Source organism: Sparus aurata, chromosome 3, assembly GCF_900880675.1.
Source record: "Sparus aurata chromosome 3, fSpaAur1.1, whole genome shotgun sequence".
NCBI classification, from domain to species: domain Eukaryota; kingdom Metazoa; phylum Chordata; class Actinopteri; order Spariformes; family Sparidae; genus Sparus; species Sparus aurata.
The window spans coordinates 26917670-26937253 of NC_044189.1; the positions used below are offsets into that span (position 1 = coordinate 26917670).

The 19584-nt window shown below is 41.0% G+C and overlaps 1 long non-coding RNA gene across 1 annotated transcript; it reads left to right on the forward strand.

Annotated features, from left to right (window-relative positions):
• Window positions 1-11022: 11022 nt before the first annotated feature.
• LOC115578394 (uncharacterized) lies at window positions 11023-16528 on the forward strand. The gene is made up of 3 exons (XR_003983437.1): window positions 11023-11134; window positions 14832-14998; window positions 16421-16528. It is a non-coding gene; the product is annotated as an uncharacterized LOC115578394 (long non-coding RNA).
• Window positions 16529-19584: the final 3056 nt, after the last annotated feature.

Sequence of the window (19584 nt, forward strand, 5' to 3'; positions counted from 1 at the left end):
AATATTCATGGGGGGGGGGATGGGTGATAAGAGAGTGGGGGAAATGGCTGTTAGCTGCGGGTCAGTTGTGGGGAAGAGAGAAGAGTCAGAGAGGGTAGGAGTATTTTTTCCTTCCTTTTTCAGTATTTTCATTGTACTGTGATGTGTGATTGATTTTTTAAAAACAGTTCCAATCAACTGGGTTTTGTTCGCTCTCACTGCTCTCATCAGCATAGTTTCCGCCGCCTGGCACCAAAAAGCAGACAAGCGATGTTAGCGACTAGCTTAGTGGAGAAAGTGGAGCGTTTAGTTGCGATTGAGCCAAATACTCCTCAGGAGTCGGGGGAGACAAAAACAGAGCTAAAAGGAGCGTTTATATTGAATTTGTATTTCAAGACAGAACTGCGATACGAAAGGTTATGTTGCTTCAAATCTGCTGATGTTGAACGCAGTATTCATGACAACACTTAATTATGTTAAAGGTCCCAGGCTCATTTTCAGGATCATACTTTTATTTTAGATGTCTACTGGAAAATGCTGCAGCACCGCCATACATCCTCTGTCTGAACACTTCATTTTAGTGTCGGCCTCCAAATAGCGTTTTATTTTTCCGTCAGAAACGTGTTTGTTCGCTGAGAGAAAAAAATTGCACATGCACCTTGTCTCTATGCTGCATGATCACACTGCACCTTTGAAGTTAACTATCTGTTGGGTTTTGTCGTCGGGACATCAGAGCAAGGAGGTTGTGGGCGCATGACATGATTCATAGTAGACAAGAATATGGTGCATTGTATCGACCTAGGCCAGGAAAAAGAAAAAAGGTTGTGAGCACCAGCACCTTTAGGAAAAGTTGAAAGACTTGCAACTCGAAGTGCTCAGAGCTGTGACACAAGTAAGGCGGAAAGCTCAGAAAGGGACACTGGGCGCTGCTGCAGATGCAAGCTCCTCACTGGGGACAATTAAAAACAACGATAAAAACGCTATGTGGGCACAGGACCACCAACCGAAAAGCCCAGTGGGCACTGATAGGTCAGCTTTCACAGGCCTGAGCAGACACTGCCCTCAGTGTTTTCACATCAGCTATCCCAGTGTTATTGAAACCACAGCCATGCTGGGGCATTGCTGAGGGCGGTGACCGTGTAGTTGTGACATCACAACTTTATGGAAGTCCTTATAGCTCTTTTCAGAGTGTAGATTTTGAATACGGGCTGTATGCATTTCTCTAAGGAGTGAGCATTCTAATACTTTCACTGTGTCCCTAGAGCTGCTTTATAATCAACGGAGATATAGAAATATCTCTTTCTACAATATGGGAGCTTTAATATTGTCTTTATTTCCGTGGCTGATTGTCTGTACTCAAAGGTAAATTGGGAGCGACTTCTGTGTCGGTTTGACTCCATCTGAAACAATGTTTTCCGATTCAGACATTGACTGCTACCTGACAACTGTGACAACAGATGGCATTGACCCCTGAGTCCCTTCACAGCCAGAGTTTGTACAATCTGTGTTGCCTGTGGGCCCGAGCAACCACAGCAGTCCCACCTGCGAGGTGGAAGGAGCAGCATCTCTCTCTCATCCTGTACAGGGACAGCTTTATTATGGACCAGAGAGCTGTTTAAAGATAAGCAGGCCGGTCGCACATCGAGGCTCTGTGCACTGGATAAGACGTTCCTGACAAGCCGACAAATGTAACACGTCACCTGGATCCTTGCGCTACTGTCTCAACATGCTACCAGCACCAAATCCCAATGACACCTTTGGTTTAATATGTAAGGCATACACTGTAATACATCTGTGATGCTATGGTGGTAAAAAGAGATTTATGACACACAACAAGCTATTAAGGAGCTGTATGTGGTGGGGTAATCAGGGGAGGAAATGGGCTGGAAATTCTCTTCTTCATGCCACATTGATTCATCCTTCAGTGAGAGAAACCTCCCCATTATGCACACCTCATCTAAAAGGGCCCTAGGATGATCATTGCAGGCCCACAGTACAATGCTCCCAGGTCTGCTGCGAGGTCAACAGAGGTCCTCCCTGCAGCATCTGGACTCTCAGGAGGCTGCCATAACTGCTTGATCCATGGAGTGTTGATAATATCGCTGCATGAGTAAAGAGTGTGAGGTGCACCAGCATGCATCGTGTCACCATGGGCAGAGGAAGGGACATCTGTCTCACAATCCACAGTTTTTGCATCATGATGTATTAAATATGAGCTCTCCCTTGAAGGTGCATTATGCAGTAAATAATGTTCAGTGTTTTGTTTCTTGATTGCACAAACAACAATAATACAGTTGAAAGTGGGCCGTTTGTTTATCAGTAGCACTGACTGATTACTCAGTCCAGTGGTGGAGACAGTGGGGTGGCCAGGGTGCCCGGTGCCACAGCAAATCCCTTTAACATAATGATGATGCTGACTTAAAGAATGATTTCCACCACCCAGGAAAGTGTAGAGTGCCACTTTTAATGTTGAAAACACTTAAATTTCTGCCGAGTGATACTTATCACATGTGTCGAGTGCCCAAATCAGACTTAAGGGTGTTATTGTGGCAATCAGTAGTTGTTGATAGCATTGCTTACAAAAGGCTGTGTTGTTGTTGCTAATAACGGTAAGCCAACATTATGGCAGTACAGTATGCTTAGCAAAAACTGTGGAAATCAGACCTTTATATGTTCTTGTTCCAAAAATCGGCAACTACCAAGACTCTTGACTGCGGACAAAAGACAGACACCATGTGATACAAATGGCGTTATACTATTGGTTCACAGTCCTTCTCAGAAGCTCGAACCAACTGTCAGAATTCTTACACAGAATCCTTTTTTTGCCAAACTGAATTTTTAGAATCATTCATTCAGAATGGTAATAATGTAAAACAAATTCAGGCAAATAGCTCTATAGATGTATTATATCAAAAATAATTATTGTTTGAGTGATCTAATTAACGTGTTTAATTTTAAATCCCTTGTTTACAGTACATCCTTGTTTTTGAGCTTGCAGTCTTCTTCCCATCTTTTACACATCTTTGCTGACACATCGGTACATTTCTTGATGCATTATGTATGGATGGATGGAATATTAGTGATACTTTTTTCCCATGCTGACATTTACATTTATATGTAAGACATTTAGCTGACGCTTTTGTCCAAAGCAACTTACAATAAGTACATTTGTCGCTGACCTTTGAAGTATTTTAAAAATGCACCAAAATGTTGGGGGATCAAAATCTGGTGATAATTACGGCTGCTATTACTGTCCAAAACTTTTAAATATTAAATATATATTTAAATATTTTTTAAAGGTGTCAATACTAAATGAAAGGTGTGCAAGCTTTTTTAGTTTCTGTTGTACTGTTATCAGTCTGACAGATTGTTAATTTAAGTGTTGTTGTTAAGTGTGTGTTTAAGAGTCTCATTTACATAAATTAAGCATGATGTTGTCCCACAAAGAATATTCAAGAGTTTTCTTTGTGTTAGAATTCTTCATATGGCAGCAAACGTGATGATTTGGTCACCGGATCAGCATCTTACTCACAGGTGTGCATTTGGCTCGTTCCATATTTTATTGGCTCAATTTACATCATAGCCCCACAATACAGAGAATAACCACAGTAAATACACTGTTCCATTTCACTCAAAAATGTAAGCCCTGTGGTAAAGACCATTCTCTGTCCTCTCTTTGATTTGACATTTCATTTTTTCATTATTTTTTGCCACTGGGGCTGGCTGCACTGTGATGGCATGGAGGAGGGGTAATACTGGCACAAAGTGGCCCTCGAGTGCATCAATGGCCAAAGCTCAAAGCAGAGCAGCCGCTGCGGTCAAGGTTATGATGCAATGAAAGCCATTTGCCTCATATTGCTCCGCTTTAGGCCACTGTGGAACAATTTCAGGGCCGCAATGCTTTTGTCCCGGACCCCGAACATGTCATTTAAATTCTGACTGTGAAAGCAGATTGGTCGAAAAACCTGAAATCCGCTGCTAATGCTGCAACCTCGCAGGACTAAACTCGCTCTGATTCGGCTGATGATGACATTGATTTTTAGTCAATTTTAGTACAAAACACCTCACTGTTGTAAGTCTGATTAAGATCCTGTGGCTTAATGTGATCTGCTGTTGTTTCGTTCGTCTAGTTTGGGGCCGTTTACTGCTTCAAAGTTTCTAATTAACTAGACACAGAGGAGCAAAAAAAAAAAAACAGTCTTCAAAGTGAGTATCTTTAATTAATACTGGAGAATTAGGAGAGAGGGACCAGGAGCTTTATTGATCTTTTACCAGTTTTAATTAACTAAGTGAGTTATTTTGGCTGCTCTGTTAAATTCCTTAAAGCAGCTTATTTATACAGAACAACACCCAACTCAAGTCTTGATTTTGAGGTCAGTCTCATATCTGATGAATGTCAAATATATTTAATTTCCTATTGTGTTGTGTTTTTGTTAATCCTGGTGTTTACAATGTTTTTATCAAAGCTAATGAGATTATGCAGGTGTTGTGTTGTATCTAAAATTAATTACAAAATGTCTATTTAGCCAATTACAAATCACATTGCTTTTGTATCTTATTCCTCACTTATATCATGGTGTTTTTGACACAGAATGCACAACAAGACAGTGATGACATTCTTCCAGTCGGCTTAAGTATGCTAATATTGGCTCATTTCGATTAAACACACAGTGCAGCTGAGGCTGATTGGAGCGTCATTAGTTTTGCATTATTTGGTCATAAACCAAAGTACTGGATACATTTTGTCCACGATGCTGCCGCATGAAAAGTCAGGGGTTCACCAAAGTTATTAAAATGTGTCCTTCAGGGAAAATTAATTTCACAGAAATCGATGTTAGTGATAGCACAGAACAGTCTGATACCCCGTCACACTGGACAAAAAACCCATCATCACTCGCTATCATCTGCCTTTTGTTTTTAATGCAAACCGCCCACAACATCACATCCACCTAAAACCCAGCAGTGGCATTGGTGAAGTGAGATTTCTGCCCAAAAGATACTAAAAGAAAGCACCCACCCCAGGTACAGCCTGTTCACCCAGTGTCATCTGGCAAAGATACAAAAGTATCAGCTGCCATACCACCAGACTACAGAGCAGCTTCATTCCCCAGACCGAGACTCCTGAAGTCATCCTCAACTCTCCGAAAAGATGTAGTACTGATCAAGGACTAAATATTTATTTCGTTTTTTAAAAGCTGTTAAAAAAATGACAAGCAAATCGACCTTGTGCCTTGTACAATCAACACTCTCTCCTATGTGAAATCACTCTGCACTAGTCACAGGTTCTGAAGGGCACCAGCTCCAATCGGATGGACATGCTAATAGTAGCCCCTTTTCAGGTGTGATGTTATGACATGCATTGAAGTGACAGACTTGGTCTCTTGAACATCATTTAGTCGACACGGAGTTCAAAAGAGAGACCGAAAGATATTTTAAAAAGGTAGCCTGCGGTTGCCTTCTCCCTGGCTTCTGTGTGAGCTCTGGAAGAAATGATGTGTCAAATCCAAAATGGTATCTATTAAAGACTTTGCTTTTCAATCAAGATTCATGTCTTTTGGATGTAGTGTGATGAGGTATATATTTTAAAAAAAAGAGAAAAAAATGAGACAACCGGGCAACGGGAAAGGAGTCATTTGCTAGCATCTGTACGCTAATTTTGCTGTAAAAGTGGTATAACAGACGGACCATGCCCAGAGTTACAGCAGTTGCATGGCTAAAGGGGTTATTATTTCCTCAAACAGGAAGGCATTCCATTTTAGTAAATGTGCTCAGAATGAATAGTGTGTTTGGATGCGTTCAGACTATTTTCTGCTGTGGATTAATACACATCTGCTCCTTTGGTGAGTATTTAAGGCAAGTACATGTCAACAAGTGCAGCAATGTGGTTTTTATAGCGTTTCAACAACAGAGGAGAGCTATAGCATGGTGAAAGAAGATATATCAGACATTGGATACACTGATAATATTTTACTTTACGTTAAAAGAGGGATGCGGTTGGTTTTGGTCTTTTTATGGAAATTGTTGACCATAAAAAATACAGTATCACAAGCATTATCCTACAAGGTTAAAGGCATCCAGGCAGAGTGTCCTTTAATATTCTTCAAATGAATGTCATTTCTGAGCTGAGTGACTGTGACGGGCGGTAATGTGTGATTTTCAATGAAAGGTCATTCCCAGCTATATATATTGCTGTTTATATGACACGCGGGGATAAATAGCAATAAGGTGATAAAGAGCAGTTCAAAAACTCCCTGAAATTCTGTTGCAGGGAGCTGTCTGAAGCTGCCAAATTTGAGACTGAAATTGCATTTGTGGTCATGTTCATCATGTCGCTCCTGCAGAGATTCCCCTCTGTTTTAGGAGCCGGCCTGCTGAGATTTTTGTTAAAGCAGAAGCAGAAATACAGCTGGACTCTGTGAGGGGTTACTGCCAAGCTTGAGCCAAGCCACTGAGCTGTTCCTGTTAACTGATTTTTTCAGCATTTTTGAGGTTAGGTACGGGAAAACAAGAGGGTACACTGTAATTTGGTGGATGAGTCGGTGAATACCATTAGGCTTCAGGTCGATCATTCTGACAACAACAACAAAAAAAATTTGGAAACAGCATTCAGTCACAGGTAATTAACTTCTCTCCTTACAAGCATGCGCTATGTGATGAAACTAAATGGTGACGAATCTGAAAGTCGTAATTCTGTGTTCTTGAAATAGAAGTGTTTGATGGACTTAAAATATGCATTATAATGCTTCTGAGAGTTTATCTGCTTGGAAACATAAAGGTTTAGAGGTCTGTTCGATCATTGAATAACTTTTTTTTTTTGTGTGTAAGTAGACATGTAGATCTGAGAGTGGTGCTAGCCAAAAGTGTTGGGGGAGTCTGAAAAGAAATGGGTCTAACCTCTAGGGGGGTATGAAGATGACCTTGTGATTTGGACGTTTTTCATTTACCAGTAGAAATTATGACATGATGGTTATAAAAGAAGTCAAAAAGATGCAACATCTTGGGACCATGATTTTATTTAAAATATGATAGCAATATGGCAAGTAGCTGTTTAAATATCTTGCTCCGGATAAAAATGTATCTCTGACCAATAGACCAGTGTCTTTAGTCTCACTGGTAGCAGGACAATGACTTTAGGGGAGTTTACCTTGTATTGGTCTGAGAGTTAAGCATCAGATTTACTCTCATTAAAATCTGCTACAATAGATTTGATTGAAGTATCAAATGACAATGTGAAAGAGTCATGGAGTTGCTTGAACCTTCAGAGAACTAGAAGGTAAAGATTTATACAATCTGAGCATTTTTCTTTTATATCTCTTGTGGACTTTAATACAATCGAGTCACATATGGATGTGAACAAGAGTATAATTAGTTGCGTAATATGTGTGCATTGACGTTTCCATAGCTTCACCTTAGTTTGAGATAAAAAAAAGTTACTGTTAACAGCTGTTGCAATGTTACCAATTGTACAATTGTGGAGTGTTCCATAAAGACTGCTTTCTGTATGATTCATGTATCAGCTTCTGCAGAGGACTAGTACAAGTACCTGGGAAAGTGGATTGTGATATCCTCCACTACTGCATTTGTCAGTAGTATGCAGTAGACAGTACCAACCAATGTGTGTTACATTCACAATTTTATTGCAGGTTTAAGTAATTGAAAAGACAAAAATTTCAGCTCAATATCCTTTAGAAAAAGACTCTAGCACACTGTCCACTTCGCTCGTAATGAATTTTAGTGCCAGCAATGTTTCAGTTTTCATCAGGAATATCTGAGTATAGCTGAGCTGAGGTTAGCTGAGTGTCCTTAAAATGTTAGTCCAAATAGGACAATTGTGAACACAGCAATTTACGTCCAAACAGTGCCAACATGAAGAGTAGTGTGTCCTTTATGTTTGGAGACAGATTGTGGTAGTTGAGTTCCAGATGATGGTTGGGTGTATAGCATGGCGGACTTCAACACAAGGAGACCAGTCGACCAGAACAGACCAATCTGCATTTCTGTTCTTTCATTTACTCAAGCCATTGTCTTCCCTGGACAAGATTGTGTGATTCCATTGTCTCAAATTACCAATCTTAAAGATCTTTAATCTTTGAGAAAAACAAAACAAAAAAATCCCCTGAAAAAAATTAAGAGAATTAAAGAAGGAATAAAAATAAAGAATAAAACACCTAGTTGTTGGCCCAACCAGGTAGCCAGATACCAACTGTGTCATCCTCTAAATGGGACCCCCTTAGTTACATTTCGTCTTTCTCATTTGCTTCTGCCATTGAAATAAATCAGCTCTCTTGTGAATTTAAAAGACAACTGCAGTTCTTGTTGTATAGTTTGGGGATGCCTGAATGTGAAATTACTGTATTTATTTTCCATTAGGAATGAACTTTACCTCCCCCTTAAAAATTCCAAGTCATTCCGGTGTTATGAGGAACGGCACACTATGAAATGCATTTTATGAAACGCAGTGGTAAATAACAAACAGGTAAATAAAGAGCACAAACTGTGGCTTGGACAAGCACAAGAAATACAAAATCATAATGGGTCCTGTGGATATCTGATCTGCAAACCCAGCTCCTAATAACCAGACCACACTGTAAGAGACTCTATTAATGTGGGTCATCAACCACAGTATTCAGCTGTGCATGACTAATTCAAGCTTTGCATCTGTTTAGCAAATGTGTAAATGTTTTCAACGAGCCTTCAACAGGCAACAGAACGATCAGATCTAGGTCATTTTCCTTTTTGACTTATTTCTTGCCCATATTTTCTGAGTTTATGGGATGCTGCATGCAACATTTACCACTGCATAGTTGTTTGTGTTGTATGTTGCTGACTGGCAGTAATTAACTATATAATTAAGTGCCCTATATATACGGTTGGTAAAGAGAAAACAAGCTATTATTTAGAAACAAATGTCAGAAATGTGTGTTTATTATAAATAGTGACTCAGCTGTTGCTGTCAAATCTTCCAGTGATCACAGCTGCCGACATTGTGGACATCCACTTAATGTCAATATAACAACCAGAAGGAACTGAAAGGAGACACCTGGTTAAGGACTGCCTGTTTGTTGATCTAGGACAGTCCAGAAAATCATTTTTAAAAAGTGATTCTGAAATGTGTTCTGACACAGCAAACTGCCTTGTCTTCAGCGCCAGACACCCCAGAGCATAATGCAGACAAGTAGGTTGGTAGGGTTAAGTAAAAACAGCTAAGATGAGTGTCTAGTACAGATAATGTCATTTTTATGAGTGTCATCTGAGCAAAATGTTTCAGTATCCTTTCTGTTTGTTCATAGTTATTAATAGTTATCTTTCTATTTTGATCAAAAACATTGATCTTAAGCGAAATTCAGAGACTTTTCTAATAAAATATAAATATAGCCGCTCAGCTGCCCAGACACAGCCAGCATTGGAGGAGAGAGTAAGGTGCAGAGCCAGACCATCTGGAGGAGTAAACATTTAGATTAAAAAGTGGATTTATCTTCAATTCTCTTTATCAACTTGACTGCAGCAGCGATCAGCAGAGATGACCTCCATTGTTTGGTTTTAACGTTCTATAATTGTGACTGCCGACTGGAGCTGGAGGGTAAACCTACTTACCAGAGTCTCTGGTCCGTCAGTGCAAAGTTTAGTTATTGAACTGAATTCAAACACACAGTTGCGCACACCCTTGAGTCCTACCGTTGCTCGCTAGCTTGTTTACAGTGAAGTAAGTACTGGTCAAATAAACACTTGCGAGCTGGAAATAAACAAAATTGAAAACTTGCTTTGCTGTTGCAATGTTGTGAACTGTGGTCGATGTGTTAAGGGATAAGGTTTTAAAGTTTTGTTATGTTAGCATGTAGGAGAGCCTGTTATGCAAAAGGCCTACTCTAGAGCCAGTGTTTGGTTTGTACATTCCGGGCCACCGTAGAAGCATGGCTATGCAACATGGAGAACTTCCGGGAGCACCGAGGACCTGCTACCTCTGTAGATACAAATAAAAGGCTAATTCTCCAGTGACAAAAACAGAACAATTCTTAGTTTGAAGAGATTATACACGATTGAAAAGATAATTCTAGACACTGGATTGTAATAAACTGAAATAGAGTCTTTATTTTTGGTCCGGATCTTCTTGTGTCTTGTTTGTGGCATATTAAAGATCATTTACAATATGTGAAATGAAGCTCTGTGTGGTTTTTCTCATGCCAGCTATAAAAACACACTGTATCTCAGAGCCGCTCCATTACATAGGGGAGCCCTCTATTACACGTGTTGAGGTACAGTATATGATAACCTCCCCATGCTCAACCTGACCCTCTCTGCTCCCTAGATTGCTTATCGATCCTGCCTTCTTCACGCATATTGCCGCATGCACTTTTTCCCTTAGCCTGGTCTTTTATGTGGAGACGCTCTGGCCATTGTCTGGTATCTTGTTGCATGAAAAATGCTGAACAGGATGAGCTGTGCCATCTTCTTCACCTTGCTTCCCCTCCCCCCACCATAAATAATGATCGTTTCAGAAGCCCGTCAATTTAGCTTTGCAGAGCAATATTTTTCCAAAGCATTTATTTTTCAAATTCAATAGATCCTCGTATTTCATGACCCGCAGCAGCAAGGCATGTGGCTGTAATCCACAGCAAACCGAAACACAATCAATAGACATGATAAAGAGACTCTAATCAATCAATACCACTTTTCCTCGGCATCAATCAGATCATAGGAGTAGTATCTGATGGATTTATATTTTTTCCTCTCTCATTCTTAAACTGTTACGGAGGAGGCGGACACAAGGTAATGCAATCCATTTAAAAGTGTTACACTTAATTCATTTATTTACACTATATCAAAAGGCAGCCATAATATTTTTTGCATTTCAAACAGTAATTATAACACAGTATCTTTTATTATCATCCAACGGCAGCTATCTACAGTGCTAACCTTTAATGGAGTGTAGCTCTATTGTGCTTTCTCCCTCTAATGATTGTGTCTGCACTTAAAATGAGCTATGAGATAGTATGTGTGGGAGTATTCTTGCATTTCAATATCACTCTGCTGCACTGTAGTCACAGCATCCATTCAAATAAGGGAGGAAATAGATGGTGATTTGATTCTGAGAGGTGGTTCGTTCTCTGGGAAGCTGAAATTAAGATCTCCAATGTTTTATTACAGAAGGTATCTGGTAAGTAGTTAGGCTTTGATAATGTGTGAAATAATTCATAATTTGTGATTGCTGGTGTCTGCGCGCCAAGCAGCAGAGGCCGGTCCTTAACCTCACTGTGGAGAGTTTCCAGAGGAGGAGACAAAATGAAATGTGCTGAAATGTGTGGATGCGATCAACAGTCATGAGGATGGATATGCTTCACATGCTCGAATAATGAGTGAACACAGATACTGGTGAGGGCTATAGTATCACCTTGCAAGTGTGGGCGGTTTTTGCTTTGTTTTGAGCGAGGATACTCATATATCATTCAGCCATCCCCTTTGACAGGCAGCCAGCTGTGTCCGTGTCAGTATTCCGTCAGAACAGCAGTCCTCTTCAATCAATCATCTGATTACCCATTCCAACATTTCGAAGATGAAAATGACGCGGTGAATTAGATTGGAATTGGCGACTCCGGTAGAATTAGCGAGCTCTCAAGGTCCCCCGAGGGCCCTGCAACCGGCCTGGCATCGCTAGCTTATTACAAAAACATAATTGGGTGGCTGTGACACTTCACGGTGGCCCCCCTCTGTTTGTTGGCGCCACACTAGGATGGTCCGTGATGAGGCGAAGCCTTGCCTTGTGTCTTTCTCTGTTGTACAACAAAATCAATGATTCGTAAACAGCGCTCAGTGACCCGAAACACAGCAGTTGACGCCGGGTGTCAGATAGGCACCCCTGCTTCTATGTTCAATATGATTATACACAGCCAAATGAGCACTGAAGTCTTTCACTTCAATGGGAATGTGTGACATGAAACACACGCTCAGGAAGCCTGACAGTGTTCAGTAATTACTCGATCTTGCAGTTCACAGCCTTTGGTAACACACAGGCGGTAAGTCACCCAGACACCCAAAGGGTAAATGATAGCTCTCCAGCACAGTATGGAGTTTCATACTGAGCAGCCGCTGTGTTTCGTCTCTCCTCCTAGTGACTCTCAAAAGTCCTTCGCACATCCTAACTTGCCATAACTGACAGACCTATGCACACACAAACACACATACACACACTCATGCAGACACACACACTCTCCCTCTCTCTCCCTCTAAGACCCTGGAGGAGCAGGGGTCTGGCAAATGTTGCTCTATGCTGAAAGGGATTAGAAAGATTTGTAAGTGCTCAAGCTGACTCCTTCATGTCAGGATTGCAGTGGTAGCTGGAGGGCTGTGGTCGGACTCCTTTTTAGAAATGGCACAAGCAACTTTTCCCTTTTTTTCTTTGCATTGCTTTTTCCTGGCCGTCCTGCTGAGGCTAATGTGAGGCAGAGTAGCAGGCTTTCAAAACCCAGAAAACCTCCTGGTGCTGGCATTCTTCTGGCGCTATACAGCTGTATTTGCTGTCATTGGTGGATTATTTTCTCTGTGGGGTTATGATGTTGTTAAGACACTTTGCCAGCCGTAAAGTGGCTGTGCACAGTGGAAATGGTCTGTTCAGTTCTGACTGTATTATTCCTCCCTGAGGAACTTTGCATTCAGTTACACTCTGCATATATTGTGCAGGCGGGGTAAAGTTTTATATCAATTTTTCAATTCTACGCAGCTTGAAATAGTTGTCAAATGGCTGTGATTGAAAATTCCACTGTTCGGGAGAAATGCAGGATGTTATGAATGAAGGAAAAATATATAATCTATCTCACAATTGCAAAATGCAAGATTTATCCTGACTGACGCGCTCTGGTCTGCATCCAGCCCAAATCAAATGATTATACATGCACCAAGAAAACCTATTTGTTTCCCCCCTCATTCTAATGGCCCTACCCGTGGCTCTTTCCAGCCCTGTGATCACAACCTTCAATTTCATACATGGCTTTCTGCGACGGCACAGGTTGTATGAATAGCATGGGTCAGGCACATCCCATCCAGCGTTTCATTATTCATTGTTCTCATTTTCCATGAGAGATTCATTTCTTTCAGGAAGTCATCTAGAAAGCATTGAATGCCTATTTCCTGCTGGCCGGTGCGAGAGGGGGCTGTGGGAACAGCAGGGGCGGGGGTATGGAAATCTAGCAAATAGAGCTGACAAAAAAAAAGCCTGCCTCTACACAAATTGCCTGCATTTTCAGTTGATAGGAATCACAGCATGTTTTTGTTGACCGTGGTTGTTCATTTATACATGCAGAGATATCTGTGCAGCCTAATACCTGAGTTACTTCATTCCCACTCTACATTCACCCAGGAAAGGAAAAAAAAAACTATTTTTATATTTATGAAAAGAACCAAAATGGGGTTGGTAATAATATATTGGCTTGGTCAGCATGCTCATTTTTTGATTGCCTCTAGATAGCTGAATACTATTAGGCTGATTTGCCACTTGCATGCTTGTCTACAGTAACACTGATACAATGTGAGGACATGTGGTTGACAAGATGAGAATGCATCAGCAGGCAGCAATGTGACAGTTATATGTGTTGCCCAAGAATCGTGTGTGTAACCAATGACATTTTTACAAACAGTGCAACACGGCGTGGCATGTTGGCACACATGTTAATAAGCAGCAGCTCTGGTCGTCTCATTTTATTTCAATAACTTCTAAGTATAAGGAGCTACGTTGTTAATATTCACAAGGCCTCATGGTGTGAACATCGCTGTATAACCTGTTTATAATCAATTTGCTGCTTCTGCCTCCTCAGTGCATTGATCCATGCAGCGTTTACATTATCTGAACATTCCGACTTTGAGCAACCCATCAGTCTGTGTCCTTAAAGAACACCAACTGGATATCGACAAAATGTTTCAGTAAAGCCCTCAAAACCATGGGACCCTCTACTGGGGAAAACTATTATGTGTGAAATGTCAACACATTCTCAGAGTGACCCAAATGACAAATACATTAATTACTCTTGACCACAACCGGATCATAACCCTTGTCAGCCCAACTGCCCACTGGATTTTTTTCACTATTTATACTACAGTGCAAGAGGGGCTCTTCAAGCAGTGACACTATTAGGTTAACTGTATTTGATGCGCTGGGATGGAGAACGGGTTGGGAATACATGCGGCATGCGGCTGTGGAGGACCTGGAGTGGAGTAACGAAAGTAAATTAATGAGCATTACTTCCAGTACATTACTTTTGTTGCCGAGCACTTAGTAGACTAATACAATTGTTTTCAATGAGTAATGTGTAATTAACAATCAATCACAATTTTCAGATAACTTGCCCAACACTGTCCAAGATACAAGCAGCTTGTCCAATGATACTGTGCTGTATAGATACGGGTTCAGGAGGTGGAGCGGGGTCGACCACTAATCACAGGGGTTTTTTGCACGTCGATACTTGGCTCCTCTGTCCACACATGGAAGTGTTTGTGAGAACTGAACTGGCCTGCACATATCTCCTTTCCTTGGCAGCTCTGCTACAATCTGTGTGTGTGTGTGTGTGTGTGTGTGTGTGTGTGAAAGACTGAATGGATGTAAAGCACTTTGTAAATTTAGATAGAAATGCACTAATATATAAGTACAGTCCATAATCATTTACAGTAACAGACGAGACATTTGGGTTTATAATTCAAACGCAGACTGCATTTCAGTTACTGTAAATGACAGAATGGCAGAAGTGACTGTTTAAGAATTTATTTGCATGGTTTTATTGTTGCTAACTGGTTTGTCTGCACTTGCCACTGCTTGATGTCTGCACTCCCCTCCAACTCACTTGATTGCCTGATACCTGCACCTGGAGACCTGCTTGATTTTGACACAGGCACCGGCAACCACCAATGGGGCGGACCGAGGGACCAATGGTGTGGTTCAATGGATGGGACCAACCACCTGGCCGAAAGGTTGAAGATGAGGAGACTGGCACAAAACAGGAGAGACGAAAAAGATGGAAAAGGAAGCAGAGGCTTGGTGAGACAAAAGGACCGGCAGAACCATGACTTTACTTTTCTTTGTCACGTATGAATACAAGATATTACAGTGAAATTTTTATGTAACGTTGGTCATTTGCATAACATAGAGATACAAGAATATAAAAGAAGAAAAAGAGAAGAATATTTAAAAACAAAAAAAGGTGGAAGTAGATTTTAAAAATATAATGGTGCAAAGGCAACCAATATAAAGAAGAAAAATGAAGAATGTAACTGTGCATATCTCTGTATGTATACGGGTATTTTTATATTATTAAAATCAAAGTCTCTGGATATTTGTATATTATTAAAAGAACATGTACGGTAGCGTACCAGGTGTGGAGAGACAAAGAGACATGCATAGCAAGGAAAGTGGTATACCAGGCAGATGTTGAGAGGGAGACAGACGCGCCACCACCTTTCCTCTACTACACTGGACAGCAGGTTTTTTAAAGACTCTTAATCTGGATTTTAATACTTTTAAGACTCTTAACTATATACATAGTTAGAGCATAGTCAAAATATGGGCTAACCTCAGCTACGCTAAACAAAATGGATAACTGAAGCAACTACATGTGTTTCCACAAGAAAGAGCTAGAATTTATCAATGAACATTGGACTATTTTAAAAACTAAACCTAATGATATTTTTTATCGTTGGAGAATGAAATGGGTAATAATAAAATGGAAGAGAAACCATTAATGGACATCTTTATTTATTAACTTTATGCTTTTGTGATTTTCTCTCTCACCATCTGCTTCTAAATAGAAAAGGAAAACCAGATTGCAAAGACAGTTTCATCATTTTCAGCCTTGCCACTGAGTCAGACGGCAGCATCAAGGAGAGGGAGAGGCTGCACTGCCGCCTCTGACAATAGGACCCTCCTCACGGCAGACATTTTGACTTGCTTGAAACAGGAAGAGCACAGGTCGAATTTATAACATTAACAATCGCAGCCTCTCAGGGCTATGCTATTGTTCATGCTCACTCGCTGACATGGTTCACTGGGACACTTAGAGCGGGGCCATCGTTAACGTTATTTGTCACACCTGTGCTTTTCATGCTTTGACAAGTCAAAATGTCTGCCGTGAAAAGGGTCTATGGCTAACGCTTCCTGTTCGCCGGCACTTATTGCCCACCTTGTGACCATAGCAAACATGTTCAGCTGAAGGTTACATGAGCCTTCAAAGTCCCAAGTTAGCAAAATTAAATGTTGTCTGTTGCCATTACCAAGACATGTTCCTCCACTCCAGCCCAGCTAGAAAGCACTGTCCATGGAAACACTGAGGGAATTCTGCACTACAAAGACTGTACCTGGGGAGCTGCCTTCTTGATTTGTTGTGACAATCCGGAGGTCAAATGTTTCTATTTGTTTGTTTTCCATAGCCCTCATTTACCTGAGAGAGTGTGTGATTGGTTGCAGGTGTGTCTGGGTGATTGCAGGTGGTCCCAGGGAGCTGACTGGTTGCTGCCTGGAAGCCAGGAGTTTAAGCGCCCGCTCCTCCCAGTTCCTGCAGGCTCTCCTCTTCTGTTCCAGACTGCTAACATGTGTGATTGTGTACATGCTTTGTTTGTGAATAAAACTATTTAAAAATACTTCGCTGCTGGTGGTGCTTAGGGGAACAGGAAGAGGGTAGTCTCACTTTCAGGTTGCACCAGGGTTTCCACTAGGCCCTTGTCGTAACGTTTGTCCAACTGAGACTGCTGAAGCCTCATTAGCTTGTAGAACATATTTTTGCACAGAATCGGACCACCATATCTCTTGTCTCCCATCGTGGTCACGTCAAGCTACTTGGTATGCATTTTTAATTTCTGCCAGCTTTTTGGCATTACTAGGACCTAATAAGAATAAAAACTAAGCATCATCCTTGAACAGGAAGTTTTTGAAATACTACAATGGGATTATTATAACAAAGTCACCAATGTGTATCAACATATAAAAACTGTAAATTCCCCTGTTCATTGCCAAAAAATAATTTGACAACACTGCAGCATTTGAATAATCCCAATCTTCATCACTTAGCTCCTCTACACGGGGATCATCAACATCACATCAGGCAAATCGCCTACCTACAACTCTTTCTGCTCTTGACAGAGAAATATGCCATGTAAATGTATCACATAACTAATGAATGTAAACTGTTTTCTTTCTAAATCTTCCCCAGCTGTGTTATCAATAATAGAATCCCAATGTCCTCAAATGAGGACCTTCTGTGTAGATGCACCCTAGCTTGTTACTAGGGGTGGGAAAAATAATCAATTCTTAGATGAATCGCGATTCGGACGTGGATGATTCTGAATCGATTCACAAATGTCAAAAATCGATTTTGTACATGTTAATTGACAACGTAATGTTGACAGAACGCAAGAGGCGGAACTCAGAAGTGAGGAAGTGCAGCGCCCGGACAGAACAAAAAACATGGGATGTGTTGTGAATGTCTGTACTCACAAACAACTCATGGGTGGAACGTCTAAGGCATTTGTTCAAGCCGAGCGGCTTGAGAGCAGCGTGGAGACCGCTGTTAGCTGTTGGCTGTGGCGTTGAGTGCGCAGCGTCCAGGTTAACTTGCGACACCTGTAACTATCGGGTATTTCTGTCATTCCGCCGTGCGTTAAAATGGTTACTTAAAGCCATCGTTCCCAGCCTCATACATCGTTATTAAGCTGAATCCAAGTCGATGTGAAAACTATACACTGTCAAACAGCCCGCACAGTATGTTGAAATCCAGCCCGAACTCAGCGTGAGGTCAGTCAGCTGTGGCAACGTGTGAGACGTCCAGATCAACCTGTGATACAAACACCTGTATCGACCCTCGACCAGCTGCAGCTGTACTACATGTATGCTGCTACAGGAACACTTTTCTTTTCCTTTTGGTTCTTTGCAAAGCTGGATGTTTGCTAGCAAATGCAACCTTCCAGTTGACTTGCCACATTTCTTTCATTTGTTTTATTAATTAAATATATTGGAAGTAAATTAAGTATGGATCATTACAAATACTTTGCTTTGAAAGTACCAAGTAGTCACACAGTGAGAAAAAAGTAGGAAATGATTAGCAAACTCAGATTTAATTTATAGATTTTTTTAAATCGTGCATGGAAATGTACATAAAAAACTTGCTGCATCGAGAATCGATATAGAATCGAAACGTTGAGAGAGGCAGGTTATAGCTTGGGCAGACTGAAGTTTGACATGTAGAGATATTTCAAGTTGAGATAGGAATAGGTGGAGAGACAACCATGATCATAATGAGGTAATGTTGTTAAATATCTGGCAAGTTACACCAATGTTGGATCAGTAAAATGTTCATTGCCGTGAATAAGGTGACTTCCACTTCACATCTTTCACAGAGGGAACCGAACTTTACTCGACCTTCCTTTCAGCATAGACGTGTGGGTCAAGGAACAGCTCTGCAAAGCCTCACAGAGGACACTAAATAAAAGGTTAATGACAAATGGCCAGATTATGACAGGATGGGCCTCCACTAATCAGATAAACTGTCAATACTCCCACATTTCCAGGATGTGGCCAGGAACTTCACAGCACACCAAAAAAGAAGAACTGACTAATTCATATTAATTATTATCCTATGTTTAACCAACCATCTGTTTTTGTTGTAACATGATGATGTCTGATCTAGAGACAGTAAACTCTGAACTAACAAGAACTGGTTCCACGTATCCACTCATTCAGATAAGATAAACATGGGGTGTGAGTAATTTTTCATTTAGCTAATGGAATGGGACAAGTGAATGTGCTTTTATACTGTAGAGCCAGTGAATTGACCATAGCTGGTAATAAAAAAGAATTTACATTGAAATGTTACCCTGCCTGACCCATTGACCCTCAGAGTGCAGATGTGTTCATGTGTCTTGTTTTTCTGTGTGTGTGTGTGTGTGTGTGTGTGTGTGTGTAGTGGTGCTGTGGTCGTCACTGTCGCTCTCTTTGAGGGCAACCAATGTTAAGTTTGATCGGAAGGGACTTATCACCTTGAGAGAATTAGAAGAAAATTTAGGAGAAGTTTGTTCTGACTGTGTCTGCCAATCCGGAGCTTTATCAAACAGAAACTATCATAATAGAGACAGAGAAGCCAATTTGTAGGAGCAGATTGTCTGGGCACTGAATGTTGCTGTTGAGCGTTGTGTGCATTATAAGATAACTGTTAGCTGTGTAGTCAGCCCTGTGTTACCATAGCACTAGCTACTGTCATTCAAAGCCTACTTTAAACAGTGAGAAATGTCCAGTTTGGGCTGTGGTTGGGGTGTTCAGGTGAGTCATCCACGGGACTTTCCCCCTGGAGACATAAGTTCTCCTCCACAGTGTGACAAAATAGTCAGGAGTGCTTTGTTTTTAAGTTACTAGTATGTTACGTAATTGAGTTAATGTGGATAAATTACAAACTCATGTGAAGTGAGTGGCGTACTTGTTAGGTGGTGTGAGTTATGTCACTCAGGTAACTTCCTTCGAGTAAGTTACAAGGCTGAAAGTAGTTATTTTATCATAGTCTTTAAGCCACTTTGGCTGTTTTCTGATCCGCTGGCTCCCGATTGGCACATTATCACTTGGAGCAGGCCCCTCCGACCTCTGTT